The sequence below is a fragment of the Callospermophilus lateralis genome, chromosome 4, assembly GCF_048772815.1.
Source record: "Callospermophilus lateralis isolate mCalLat2 chromosome 4, mCalLat2.hap1, whole genome shotgun sequence".
NCBI classification, from domain to species: domain Eukaryota; kingdom Metazoa; phylum Chordata; class Mammalia; order Rodentia; family Sciuridae; genus Callospermophilus; species Callospermophilus lateralis.
Genome location: NC_135308.1, coordinates 91,269,005 through 91,284,307, shown reverse-complemented (window position 1 = coordinate 91,284,307; position 15,303 = coordinate 91,269,005). Strand labels below are relative to the sequence as shown.

The window sequence follows — 15,303 nt, the reverse complement described above, 5'->3', positions numbered from 1 at the left end:
GCGATAGATTATAGATCTTTCTCTAATTCTCAGCTTATAGAAGATACATGAAGGTATTTGATAAGGACCAGAGAGGTTAGGCCTTTGAGAATCGTTTCTGACTAAGGACCAACTCAACTCATTTGGGGGAGGCTCAAGTTTACACTCGCACTTGCATTCTTCTTTTTTTTCCCTAAGTACCAGAGAGCAAACCCAGGGCTTTGCACATGCTAGGCAAGTCCTCTATACCACTGAGCTACATTCTCTGTCCTTTTGTTATTATTATTATTTTTGGTTTTGTTGTTGTTTTTTGGTATAGGGGATTGAATCCAGGGTGCTTTACCACTGGGCTACATCCCCAACCCTTTTGATTTTTAATTTTGAAACAGGGTCTTGCTGAGTTGCCCAGGGTCTGGTTAAATTGCCAAGACTGGCCTCCAACTTGGAATCCTACATGGCTGATATTACAGGAATGTGCCACCATACCCAGTTTAGTTTACTTTCTCTTTCTTTTTCTTTTTTCTTTTTTTTTTTTTTTTGAGACAGGGTCTTATTCAGTTGCCTAGACTGGCCTTGAAATTGCAATCATCCTACCTCATCCTCTTGAGGAGCTGGATTACAAGTGTGAGCCACCAAAACAGGCTGCTCTCAGGATCTTAAAGATGTCTGTCATTCACATTCATTCAAGAGCAATTGCTCTATATATTTTGGTTGTTTAATCTGGAGAAGAAAACCTGAAAACTCTCCCAAGATATTATGAGATGGGTAGGCAGTAGATTTACATATTTAAATAGTAAAGCTTCGCAGATGTAGATAATTGAAAACACCATAGCCAACTTAAATCCTGTCATTTGGGAATTTGTCCTGTATTTTTAAAGGGTTTTGAGTTTCAAAAAGGGTGTGACAGAGCAGGCTTCTGTGGGCTATGAAACACTTGTATGCATCTCCTCTTAGCTCTGTGTTCAGTGACTTCGTGGTGGTGTGGTAGCTGGACATCAGCTATCCTGGGTATTTCACTGTGAAATTTACAAATGTTACAAATCAGGACCTTCCCCCTACCTTTTTTTCTCCTGGAGAGTTAATTGTTAAACATTTATCAGTCCAAAATTGGTTTCAGCTTCAGCCTTATTATGAATCTGGATAATAATGCATGCTGATCATTTTTGCTTGGTTTTAAAATTGATCCCCCAGACACTTTGGAAAGCCCCCTCTCTGCCTAGTGTACTATTCTAGTAACAGGAGATATATAAAGATTAATAGAAAGATTAATGTTTTTAAATAGTCAATATTCTGTGAGTAACCAAAGGGAGAAAATTCTTTGCAGAGGTTAAAATTGGGTAATAAGGTAATGATTTTTGAATTATTATTTCCTTATTGTTGGTGTTATGTGCTCTAGAGTGAGTGACATGCCTATTATATTGGCTATACATTAAATAGCTCACCATAGGTCACACAGTAGGTACTGTTTTTAAATTACGTACATGGCTGTGTTACATCATATATAACATTGCACTTGTATAGCTTATTAATTAGCACATTACTTGTTAACTTAAACAAGGCTATGGATCTGATAATTCTGGTATGATAGCTTTGGCAACGGAAGACTTCTCTGAGTATCTCCAGGAATTGCTTTGACAGACTAGGGAGATGAAAATTCAGCATGCACACAAACTCAGCTGTTGGTGTTTAAATCAAAATAGATTCCATGGAACCAAGTACAATCAACTTATGTTAACAACCATTTGGGGGCTTTAGAAAACAGGCCACTGATCTAGGGGCTCATTTGTTTGAACACAAAATTCAAGTACAACATCTGGAACTTAGTGAACTAGCACAGTTTATCTTTGAACTTTCAGTTGCACCGCTTCCTCTTCTGGCAGTATACACCAGGGTAGAAGGAATGATTTGTCTATAATCAGAGGTTCTCTCCTAATTAGGGTGGTGAGGCCTGCTACTGCCTATCACATTACAAACTAAGGTAAAATTGCTTTGGGAGTGGAAGTCATGAAAGGATGGGTAGTTACAGGTCATGCACCTCTGGATTCCCTTTAACCTTTCTGAGCAACTAATTCCCTTTGCTGTACTGGACTGTCAATCTGAAGAGCAGCCCAGACTTCCTCTGGGTTCCTTTCACCCACACTTTGCTTATCTGTCTGAGTGGCATTTGTCTGATCTTTCCTTTTGCATGTTTTTACTTTTAAGATCTTCTCTTTCTTATGTAAAAAAGGCAATTAGACTCGTATCTGTTTATTTTAAACAAAATGGCTGTTAATTAGTGTGATCAAAAACTCTGCCATTGTAGACTATGGGCTCCACTTTGTAGTTGCTCTAAATTGAGTATGGTTTGGTGCCAGTTGACATGATAACAACTCAAAGTCTGGCTTTTTAAGCATTAATGAACAAACACATTTATGAGGCTTTGTTTTGTCTGGTTTAGATCTATAGGCTCTGAATGCATCAGAGTTCTTATTTTTTTCTTCTTCTGACTAGTGCTGTTGCTTATTAAAAGTGCATAAACTTATTGAAGAACTTTTTGATAATATAACTGATGTGTGAAATCTACACCATTTTCATTTAATTGGTTCATTTGTGGTTTTCTAAGTTGGAGCACAAAGTATATTTACTTATTCCATTAGTGACACATCCTAACATTTTTTATTAAATTATCAATTTATCAGACCTTTAGAAACATCTTAAATTATTAGTCCCTGTCCCCCTCCCCCATTCCCATTTAACATTTACAATTAACAAGCAGATTCTAGGTATTTATTTAATAGAAAACAACTACACGAGTGGGGGTCAGTAGGAGATGATCCAATCTCATACATCTTTAGTGTTTTATAGTGATAATTAATATTCAGAGTAGAGGTGATGGGGGCATTATAATCTTTATTGAAAGATTAGATTATGTTTATTACTTCTAAGGTAGAAAGCCCTGATAAGATATATTAATGTAATTTGTATGTGGAGCATTTAGATAAAGATAAATTTCTAATTAGTTAGTTGGGAAAAATCAAACCAGAATTATATACAATTGACCAGAACATCCTGATACTTTAGCATTCTGGTTAAGTGAAGTTTGAAATTTGTAATTTACTTTTCACATTAAAAAATAAGAGGGTGACGAGAGTGTCAGAGGGCCAATGACCTGGGTGTGTGTCTTTAACGCTAAAATAAGACAACTATCTTAACCTCACTTGCAAGATGCCTAGAAACACTTTGGATTTAAGAAATATGATCATCTGTAAAACCACAGTGCAACTTGGTTTTTCTTTTTTTAATATTTATTTTTTAGTCATAGCTGGACACAATACCTTTATTTTATTTATTTTTATGTGGTGCTGAGGATCGAACCCAGGGCCTCGCACATGCTAGGCAAACACTCTACTGCTGAGCCACAATTCTAGCCCTGCAACTTGGTTTCTGATTGACTACACTGAAGAAAAAAAATCTTCTTGTTTGTGAATAGTAATGGATCAAAATACCTGTTTCAAGTTATTCAGAGTCAAAAAAAAATCTAATAATAACGATAGCTATCATTTGTTAAATATTTACAGTACTCCAGGCAGTCTTCTGTGGTTAATAATTAATGGATTCTAGTATTCATGTGTTTAAATTCCACAGTAACTCTGCCAGCTAGGCTTGCACATGCTCACTTTCAGTGGAGGAAACTGAGGCTTGGAGACATTGAGTACCTTGCTGCATTCACTCACCTGGTAGTTGTCGGTGGTGAACTCTGAACCCAGAGCATTTTGCTTCCAAGTGCTTTCCATGACACTGTTCCTTAAGATTTGTTATAGAGATTGATTTTAAAAAGTACATTTCCCTATTCTGTGAAGAAATTGGCCACCCTGTTTCTTTATGTTTAACTTTTCCAAGTAAAAAGAGAGTTTCAGTCCCCACCCTCACCCTTCTAGTTCTCTCACCGATTGGAATCCTTTATTAAACACTCTTATGAATGAAAAGCTGTTCTTAATGGATTTAAGTGTTTCAGTGATCTTTATCACTTATCTTGGAAGGTTGCTGCCTTAATCCATCCTCACTGTTAAACATTCTTTCTTGGTATTTAGCCTAAATTTACTTCTCTTGATTATACTCATTATTCCTAGTTACCTCCCTTATTGTATGTCAGTAATGATCTATCTTTAGCCAACTGGCCTTGTTTACAGTCCTTTCCACAAGATTGAGGCTGATGTTGTAATGATGCTTAGAGATGATATAATATAGATGTGGGTAATTTGGCAATCAAATTCAAAGTACATTCTAAACCTAGAATTAGTAGGAAAGTAATAAATGGCACTCAGTGTTGGTTTTCTGCATCATCTGTACTTTGGTTTGCATTTAAAGACATCTGTATTTGATGCTTTAAGATTATTCACATACAGTTACTTTATATGGCTTGTAATATTAGAGTATACTAGCTTAATGAATAGCTTAAAAGTTTATTAATTATATATACTTTATTTGATATGACACCACTTTGTTTTTATTATTTTGCACTAAATCAGCATCTCATACAGTATAATCTTTGATCATATTTGCTTATTGCTTCCTGTCCCCCAAGTCCTTGATTTCCATTTCCTTTTCAGTAGTAATGAGACAAATTATCAAACAAGCTCATTTGAGGAGACTCCAATTGTAATCAGTTAGCCTGATGGAGGAAAGAGTTTTGGTATGAAGCCTTCATCCTCCCTGTGGATACACAGTATAGTAATTTAAGGCTTATTGTAGTTTATTGGGTACTCACCAAGTGAACCTTACAAAGTAAAACCAGATTTCTTCATTCCTCAGAGAATAGATATCTATTCATAAGTTGTGTGGGTTTGGGGATTTCTGTTTTGTTTTGTTGTTTATCATTCTCATAAAGAGCTAACCTGGGGCATTGCAGAGAGTGGTTCATTTTGTTTTTTGTTTTTTGTTTTTTTTTTTTTTTGTACAGACTTGAAGCTCCAAAGGCTAAAGTTAAATAAAAAGAATCACAAAGTTGTAAATCTAGATGATATGAGTGCAGAAGGGGGAGAAACCCAAATATATAAGCCAGGTGGAGGACCCTGGAATGTGACTCAGTAACCAAAGATGAAAATAATGGAAGGGAAATTTCAAAAACAAAATTCAAGGTGGAAATAGACATGATGGTGTTCAAATCAGAAACAATTTGTCTCTTTTGAAAACATCAAAGAATCCCTGAAGGTCAAGAAAATATAAATATGAGGCAAGAAATATGGATATTTTCAAATAAGACATTTAAAGTTGTCAAGTATACAATTTATGAAATAAGCATTGAAAGATGAGACACGACACATGTAAGAACTAATACAAAACTTAAAGAGAACAAGAAGTGAACACCTGAAGAACTGCCTTGTGGGGGCTTTTTGATTAAATCCTCTTAACTTGAGAGCATGTGGGAAAGTTCTGGATTCTCTGAGGCCTAGGGTCCATCTTAAGTGTTTCTAATGTTGGTGCTGTAAGCTGGCACTATTCTTTAAGTACTGTTCTTTGCACTTTACCTATTGTTTCTGAGCAATTTTATCCTCATAATGACCTTAGGATGAAGGAATACCACTGTTGCATCCCTGTTTTACAGATGCTGTGGCAGACACACAGATTAAATAATTTGCCCAAATTCACACAGCAAGACAAGGGCAGAGAAGGCTTTGACTCTAAGTAACCCAGCAAAGTGCCATGATATCTTACTCCTTTCCAGAACCTTGGAAGGCCCAGGATGTCTTGTTGCTTTTCTCTACTCCTTCTAATCAGTCCAAGTCCTGACAACTCAAGCTTTTTAGTGTCTAGAAAATCTCCTTCCTCATTTCCCAGTGTCAGGATCTACCACTCCAGTGCCCTTTTCCTGCAGTGTCACCTCTTTCAAAACCTGCTACTTACTCTTGATGTCTCTAAATGTATATCTGAGCATATAACACTCTCCATTAAAATTGTCCCAGGATTCTCCATTATATTCAGGATAAAATCCAAACTTGCCAACTGTGATGCTGTGATGGAAAAGATCCTTGTGATCTGATCCCAGGCCCATTTCCCTCATTCACCCCAACAAACTTCTGCTCCAGAAAGAGTTCATTGTTTGTGGTTCTCATACATATGATTTTTTTTTCTCAGCCTCCTTGCATTTTGCACCTGTTGTTTTGTCTGCCCACAGTTTCCTTCCTCCTTTCTTGGTCAGGCTAAGTGAGACCCATTCTTAAAGATTCGGCAGAAGCCACACATATTCCAGGAAGTCCTCCCTGATCCTGCAGGAGTGTTCAGCCCCTGCCTCTGTATTCTCATTGTGTTCTGTGCACAGCTTCAGCATAACACAAACACTGAGTTGTGTTCATTGGCTTCTGCCAAAGTGTGCTCTGCTCAAGTGTTGGGCTCATGTGTTCATTGCTGAATACCTCCTGGCTCTCACAGGATATCTCACAGGGACTGACACAGAGTAGGTGTTCAATCAAAGCTTATTGAATGAAGGGCCAAAAAAAAAAAAAAAAAAAAGAAAAAGAAAAAAAGTGAATGGATATATCTGATGGTGCTAATACTTTTGTCTTTGGAGTGCTTTCTTTTGGATTGTGGAAAAACACTGTCAGATATTCTGGAGCAGAGTCTCCTTCTGATTGTGTGTCTGATTACATGGGCAGCTTTAAGATGCATAGTTCCTTGGTTTCCATCATTAAATATTCAGATAAGTTACACATTTCATTTTTGGGGATGGGGGTAGATCTGAGTAACTTTGATGTCTGTCTATGGTGGAGTTTGTCTTCAGAAAGTGGGATGGGCCAGCTGCCTGCTGTTCGGTGCAGTAGGAAGGTCTTTAGGGTGTAATACTGGGTTTTAGAAACCTATGGCCACATTGGACCACAGATGCTACTTCTGCTCTCTGCCAACCAGTGGGGTATGCCATGGCATTTGGATCCCAGGAATAAACTCACCAGTGTGTTTTACAAACTTGTGCCTATGTCAGGATCCTTAGAGGATCAAGCTAATGTGTTAAGTAATGAGAATTTCATGAGGGAAGTATTCCAAATGCTCATATAGAGATTTGTGCTACTACGATCTCTTAATTACTATGTGTTCTCTCCCTCCCTCTTTTCCTTACTTCTTTCCTTTCTCTCTCCCTTCCAAGGTATGGAAAAGGTATGGAAAAAAAAAAAAAGATGATGCAAGGCTTAAATACACTTATGTACACAGAAACATTTGCCTGGTGTGTGGTACAGTGAGAATAGTACTGTTAGAGACCAGTATTAAATGTGTTATGATGTCTTAGTAGCATTAGTAGAGGAAGGAAGTAACCTAAGAGGATGTTTCCTATCTGTGATAAAGTGTTGTTGCACATCCCTCTGGTCTTCAATAGTTCTTTGTATTGGAGGAACTTGTGAAAACTCTTTGGATGTTTTGTGGAGCTGGTATGGCAGACTAGGAATGATCTGTGGTCCACACTTACCTGTTTTTACCAGAATTTTTGGTCCTATTTGCCAAATTGATCTGTATCTTAAATTTATTTGGCCCCTGACTGGTAAGATTTCATTTTGCTGTTGAATTCTTTGCCTAGGCTTTCCTCCACTCTTGTGACAATGATATAGATATGTAAAAAAGAAATACAATTTGCATTTGCCTGAGTTCAGATCTCCTATGTGCCAGTCAGCTGTTTTGTGACTGGGTAGGTTGACTCTCCCTGCTGGCCTTCATAACACACTTGATTGTTAGCACCATGGGGGCAAGAAGCTAGTCTGTCTTTTCTCACTATTCTGTCTTTAGCATTCCAAACAGAACCTGCATTGCCTGTGCTCAGTGAAATGGTTGATGGAAGGAATAAGTGAAACTGGATTTTCAATATAGTACAGTTTATTTCAGAGTTGTGAATAAGAAAATGAAATAATGTGTAATGACACTTGGAACAATATATGACACACATAAATATTCAGTATTAGGTATTTTTATTAATTCAAAGGCAACACACCATAACCATTAGGAGCAAAGGCACTAAAGTTAGAGAGTTGGTGTTTAATTCTTGCTCTGTCATTTATTAATTGGGTGACTTTGGGTCAGCTGTTCATATTAACTGAACTTCAATTTTCCTTTACCTCCCAGAGTTGTTGGGTCCTGAATGAGCTATAAAGCCCACATCACAATTACTGGCATGTGGTACTCATTTAATAGCAGATATTATCATATTTATCATCAGCAGCATCATCAACACATCTCTATCAATATCACCACACTATCTGCCACTTTTACTGTCATGCAGCTCCTGCGTTTATAGCAGAATGCTCTTATCTAACTGCTTGTCCATGCAAAGTCAGAAACCACATTTTCTATACACTCCTTATTGCAAGGTTCTCTTTGAAAGAACCTACATTATTAACCCCTTTACTAGCTGTGGGACTTTGACGAGTGATTTAAATTCTTTGTGCCTCAGTTTCTTCATCTTGGGGCTAATAATAGTTCCTGTTGCATGGGTTTTTATTAATACATCTAAAGTGCTTAAAGAGTGCCTGTACTAGGAAATTATCAAAAACATTAATGCTAGCTAGAAGCAGTATTACTAGTAAAAGATAAAATAGTAGGCACATTTTTAAAACCCTGAGTATTAGTGCCTATGTACTTATATTAACACATCATATAAATACACATAAACAGACATACTTAGGTATATTTTTTATAGTCACTGACTTTTTCCTCATTTCCCAGGATCCAAATTTCAAATCCCACCACAGGGAGGCCCAAAACCTAAATATATCTGAATCACCCCTTAATGAATGCATGACTACTAAGTAGGTAACCCTTATTTGCTAACATACTTTTAAACTTAGGAGAATTCAGAATAGTTACTAAGATTTTATTTCTTTAAAAAAGTCAGCAAACACAGAGGCACATTTAAAGAGAAGAATTCCTTTCAGAGGAGTGAATGAGGACAGAAAGGTTTGTGTTTCTTGTCATGTAAGGAAAAAATAGCTCAGAGTATAGATTTCAGTGTTCCAAAATAAAAAATTACGTCTGACCAGGATTGGAAGCTTCAGATCAAAAGGGCAATTTTAGAAAATTGTGGTGAGTGAATGAGAGCACTAGTTTATTGAAGAAATCAATTTGCTATCTTAACCAATGGCACCAGTGCCATCCCTATAATCTCCGAAAATAGATAGGCACTTTGCGGTTCACCAATCCGTAGATCGCATCTGCTTCCTTACACCTGGCAAGCTCACACCCTTTTCAAATAAGATAGTATCGCGGGAGCTTTGTGGGTTTATGAAGCCACAAGTTTATTAGTTAGATAAAATCTCTAAGCGTTTAGAAGTTTAAAACTGTGCTGTCAAACTGTATTTCAGTTATAATGGCAATTTCCAAAGTAAATATGACACAGTAACTTTTAAATCTTGTCATTCTGTTTCCTTGATAGTGTGTGATTTGTGATCATCCCTGGCAGTCCTTCCTGTCTTTGTTTTCAAATTCAGCTGCACATAGAGAGTAGCAATTGAAATACTGAAACATAGAATCTCATGCCAATGAAACACCTCCACTTTTCCCCAAATGCTTCCTTGGATAAAGGTGAGGCAGAATTTCTAAAAGGAAAACAAATGGCTTTGGATGTGTATAATGCAGTAGTGAAAGGAGAAGGCAGTCTTGGGGGTAGGGTGTCCTTGGGAGTAAGGGGTCTGTCTCACTTAAATTGTCAAAAAGATAGAATACAATAAAAACTTACTGAATTTACTATTAAACTTAGGCTTTTCCTAAGTTTAAATTTCCTAAGTTTAAAGACCTACATAAAACCATTTTTTTTTTCTCTCCTAACGTCCAACTCTTTAGGAATGGGTGCAAATCCTAAGTAGATAACCTGATATGAAGTAATTATTTTGGGAAAGCAAATTTCAGGATGTTCATTTATGTCATTCTATTTTCTAACAAATTTTATACAAAAATTGTTTATTGAGAATTAATTTTCACTAGGAACTATAGGTAAAGAGTTAGGAAAACTGAAGCCTTCCAGTTAATCCATGTTTACTATATTACCAAAATATTTAGTATATTTAGCTATCTTCTTAACATGACAAAAATGTTCTCTCTGAAATAACAATGTCTTTTCAATATAATATCCTGATGACATTTTGGTGCATATTGCTGGAACCTGTCCAGAGCTCTTCCATATATGTTATATCCTTGCTTTCATAAGTAATTCTGTGAGGTAAGAAGGACCAGTAGAATTAGCTTCATTTTGCAGTGGAGAATATTGGCAAGAGAGAGGTAAATAACTAGCCCAAAATGCTATTAATAAATAACATGGTTGGGATTACAGTTGGCAGGACCAGAGCATATTCCATTATATTAAACTGAAGTATAATTTTATGGGATGGTAATATGAAGCAGAATGCTTTTGTGGTTATTATAAACCTTAAAATATGGGTGCTTTAAGGAGTAAGATGTCTCAAATAACATCAGGTTTTTATTTTGAACAGCCATCATCACTGCCAGAGTTATTTTGAAAAATTACTAAACATGACACCCAAATCAAAGTAATTAGGAGTACTGAAAAAAATAGTGATAATTTGTGATATATTTTTGGTAAAGGATGCTTGTTAACTTTGGGGAACAAGGTTATTAATGTTTTCACCATTTAGAAGGATGAGTTCTCTCTGGACATGAATCACTGATGTGTATTGGAATTTAAAGCAGAGTGGAGTATATGACCTATGATTTTATGCATTTGAGAAAAGACATATCAAATTGTCACCCTTCCATTTCTCTCACATAAAATACAATAGTTGATAACAGTTGGTATCTTTCATATTTCATATTGATATTTGTTGAAATGTTTTCATATTGACAACATCACTAGCAAAATTCAAATCTAATATGTTACTCATAGAAATATGATCTAAATGATTGATTCAGAGCATGTCAAACGATGTAAAGAATTGTCCTAAGAAATAGCATTTCTTCTTGTTCAGCTCAAATGGTAAATGCAGGATCTGTTACTAGGTGAGCCTGGTAGATGTTTATCTTTATTCTTTCTTCTATAAATGTCCCATCACTTAGTAGAGGAACCCAAACCTCAGGAGACACATATATAAAATCCTGGGAATTTATGCTCTTATTGGAGAGCAAGTCCGTAATGGTTATTTAATTACAAGGGAAGTGTGTTTGGTCCTATCAGTTTACATTCTCCAACAAAATAGTGTTTACAAGAGTCACAGTTACCTAAGTTTGGATTACCTATGTGTAACAATAGAATGTCTAAAAACATGAGTTAGGGGCTTCTGGAAGAGTCTGTGTGGGGGAAACTACCAGAAAAGAGCTATTACCACTGCTGCTATCTTGCCATTACAGTTCAGTGCTGCATTCTCAGAACCCTACAATCCTTCTGTTCTTAACACACCCTTACAAAAGGGGGAAATGCATCTCTGACAGAGTGCTCAAGAAAAGAAACCTGAATGGTCAGTTATAACTCCCTACAAATGATTCCTTATGATGTGAAAAGGCTTTTACAGGGAATGGGGAGATTTCTGAACTGAATAAGTCCAAGTAAAAACAATTCTGGAAAACATTGCAGTTTGAACCTAATCCACTTAGCTGAATCTGTCCTTGAGTTGCCCACTTATTTAGCGTTCATTCTTTCAGAAGTTGAGCATCTCTGTCGTTGAGTAGTGGGCAGATGAACCATGCTGTTCTGCTTACTCGCTAGCAGAAGTCCTTTTTGTTACTTCTGGTGTAAGCTTTTAGAAATCTACAAAGTACAGTGACAGACACTATCATATTCAATTGGACATGCTTTCTGCAGATTTGTTAAGGATTTACTCTACACTTTTGTAGCATTTAGTTACCATGGAGATGACCTCAGTGGTAAGAGGAACAGCCTTTAGGTTGGACCTCAGATTTTCCTTTCATTTCCATTTAATTTGATTTGACTGCAAAATGTCACTTCCATTGCATTGATTAAGCTTCATTGCTGCCACCAGCACTGTTAGAGAGGTGAAAGGGCAGGCCAGCTGCTGTCATTTTGCACCCCTACCCTTTTCTGATATAATACAGATAGGCTTTTGAGATGAGAAACTCCTTCACTACATTGATGCAGATGCAATTTTCTCTTGCTCACTTCATGAAATATAATAAAACTGAAATTATGCTCAGAAATCTTTATTCACAAGATTCACTCTATATAGCCTCAATTTTTCTCTACTTTAGTTCTATGCTCTTCTTGTAAGGTATGATATATAATGTATGAAAACTAAAAATTAGTATGCCTTAATGTTTTCCTCTAAAATTTTTTTTCTCTTAGATAACTCATCAGTTAGCTACTTTCTTTAAATAGTTCTTTTATGGTTCACATGTATTAGAAATTGCAAGATGATGTTGATATACAACTATGAAGCATTAGTTCTTGCAAATGTGGTTTGGAAGAGCCATCTTCAGGTATTAATCAAGGGAGGAAGAAAGTTATATGATGCTGTAAACAAAGTTTTTCTTTGGTAACTTCTACTGCTCTGTCCACTACATTTCTTTATTACCTTCTCTGACTCTTAAAGTCTTGAGGGACCAGAATTCATCCATATTTCCTTTTATGGTAATAATAACAATAGTAATAATGCAATTTATAAATTAATTCAACACTAAGATTTGAGAAAATAAATACACTAACTTTTTAGTAGCATAGCACTTACCAAGTAGAGAAGCAAAGGGTTGGGATTAGGGGGAAAAAGAAAGCAGTACTTGCTACATGAGCGTTGGTTTCTTGGTTTTGGAGGTTTTGGCCAGGATAAATGTGTTGTCTTTTGGGGATTGATATCAGCATTCCATCCAGGACTGCTTTAGATAGTTCGTATTATTTGGGTTAGAAGTCTAAAGTAATGTACATTGGGAGAATATTATTGTACTTAATTTGACAAGTTTTGCTGAGTTAGAATGCTCTAGAATTCCAGTTAATAATGCAATGAAAGTCACAGCATGGCTCCATTTAGTTGTTATTTCTAAATGATATAGAATGTGCATGTGAATCACTTAGATATGTTGCTAAAATGCATGTTTAGATTGATAAGGCCTAGGGTAGGGCCTGAGATTCTGTGTTTCTAACAAGTTGCCAACTGAGGCTGTTGTTGCTGGCTCCACTTTGTCAGTAGGACTTAGGGAAAGTTCTAGATCTTGGCTGAACATTGGAATCTCTTGATGCTATAGTTGGGATCTTGAATGTCCCCCGATGTTCATGTGTTGAAGGCTTGGTCCCCAGCCTGTGGTGCTAGTGAGAGGTGGTAGAACTTTAGGAGTAAGTGCCAATGGGAAGGAAGTTAGGTCCCTGGAGGATGGCCTTGAAGGGGATATTGGGACTCTGCCCTCCTTTTTCTCTCCTTTGCTTTCCTAGCTGCCTTGAGGGGAATAACTTTTGTTCTATCATACTCCCTGACATGATGTTCTACCTCACCCACAGACTCTAAAGCAAAGGAGCCAACTAACCATGGATCGAAACCTCTGAAACTGTGAGCCCAGATAAAATTTTCCACTTTTTAAGTTGACTTATCTCAGGTGTCCCCTCCTCCGCCCCCAGTATCAGAAAGCTGATTTAACACATTTGGAAAGATTAAAACCACCTATGTCTGGGTCCCAGCCTAACCTTAAGTTTTGTATTTAATTGAGAGAAATGTGACTGGTATCAGCATTTTGTCAGCTCTCTTGAGGATCTCAGAATGCATATGATGGATTAGAGAATGAATCCATAAAGATGGAGGGGAAAAATAGCCAAAGATGATAATTATAACAATAAAACTCCACTCAGTGTTTTTATTTTGCTATCTTCCTGGAATTTTTAGAGAATATAGTGAACCAAATATGGAAATAAAAACCAATTCATCATTCCACTCATTAATAGCCAATATTAGTTCACAAATTGAAGATTTAATGATATTATCTTTAGCACTTTCTGCTTTTAAAAATAATGTGGGACAGGGTGCCAGAATAGCAAATAAGACCCAAACTCTGAGGTATCATCGAGTCCTGCAAAATCAGACTCACCATTTTATTAATATATTCAGGTGATATGCACAATGCAAATAGTGCTTGGGACATACTTACACTAGAAAAGGTTTTTATGAACATTGGAATTTACACTCAAGTAAACTCAAATTGACTTGGGTGTCCTGTATTCTAGTTTAAAACACTAGGAAAGAATTAATTTAATCAAAAATAAAAATACAGTGTAGTATTATGAATTTACATAATACTTTCAATATCTTACCTATTACCTATTATATTACCTATTACCTATTATATTTTACCTATTATATTACCTCTTCTTCTTATGTCTTTAATATCCACTGATTTTTAAACCTAACCTAAAATAAGAAAGGCTAATAGCCCTTAAGATATCATGCTGTTTATTAAAAATAAATAAGATACTTTTGTTCTTTGCAAGGATGGGAGACAACTCTATCACTTTTAGGGCAATAGTCAGCTTATGTTAATTTTTTTAAACATTTTTTTCTTAAATTTATTTATTTAGAAAGTTGTCATATATTTTTAAATCCTTGAATTTATGGAGTCTAGAAGCTGTCTTGTTACAACTCAAGTGTGACAATTGGTGCTCATAAAACTATAAATTGCCAGAATTGGCCTGAAAGAGAATTATCCAAAGGCTTATCTGACTATGATAACATAGTCCCACAAGGCTAGAAATGTTATGTCTATATACCCAAATAAGAAATGCTAATCTTTTAAAAAAATTACTTAGATTAACTAAAATGTCAAAGTGTAGCATTGGTAAAAGCAACACCCATTGTTGTAAGCTCACATGTCACTCTGCCTCCTGCTGACTCTTCTCCAACAAACCACAGACATCTAAAAACAAGTTATGAAAGTTTAGTCACAAAAATTAATTTTCAGGTTAAGGTAAAAAATACACCATTGACATTATGAGATTTTTCTTTTAACCGTCTCCCCTTTTGGAGTCTTTGTCACACCTCTGGTACTCTATTAAGACGACGACATTCTTATGCTGGTATTGAATACAGTGATTTGAGCTTTAAAATGGAGTGTTGAGAACTCTATTTGGAATGTGTTGCTGTATATAAGATCGAGCTTTAATAGTGTTATATTTCAATCTATAAATAACTTTTGCTTCCTATCTGACATTAAAACAATGTATGGCATTTGGCAAAAAGTAAACTGCCAAATGATTTCTTAAGTGCCCAGTTAAGGGATGTCATTGTAAATTTTTTATACTGGCTAAACCACTGTAAAAGTGTGTCTTAGGTTTACTAATCCTTCTAAATAAATGATTTATTTTGACACTATGAAATCATAAATGTTAATCGCATTCTGAAAAAGTGTGGCATTGTTGATTTTTATTTATAG

At 36.0% G+C, this 15,303-nt stretch overlaps 1 protein-coding gene across 11 annotated transcripts in view; it reads left to right on the top strand.

Annotated features, from left to right (window-relative positions):
- Positions 1–15,303, top strand: part of Sox5 (SRY-box transcription factor 5) — a 967,314-nt gene that overhangs the window by 82,104 nt on the left and 869,907 nt on the right. The gene's annotated exons all lie outside the window — the stretch shown is intronic.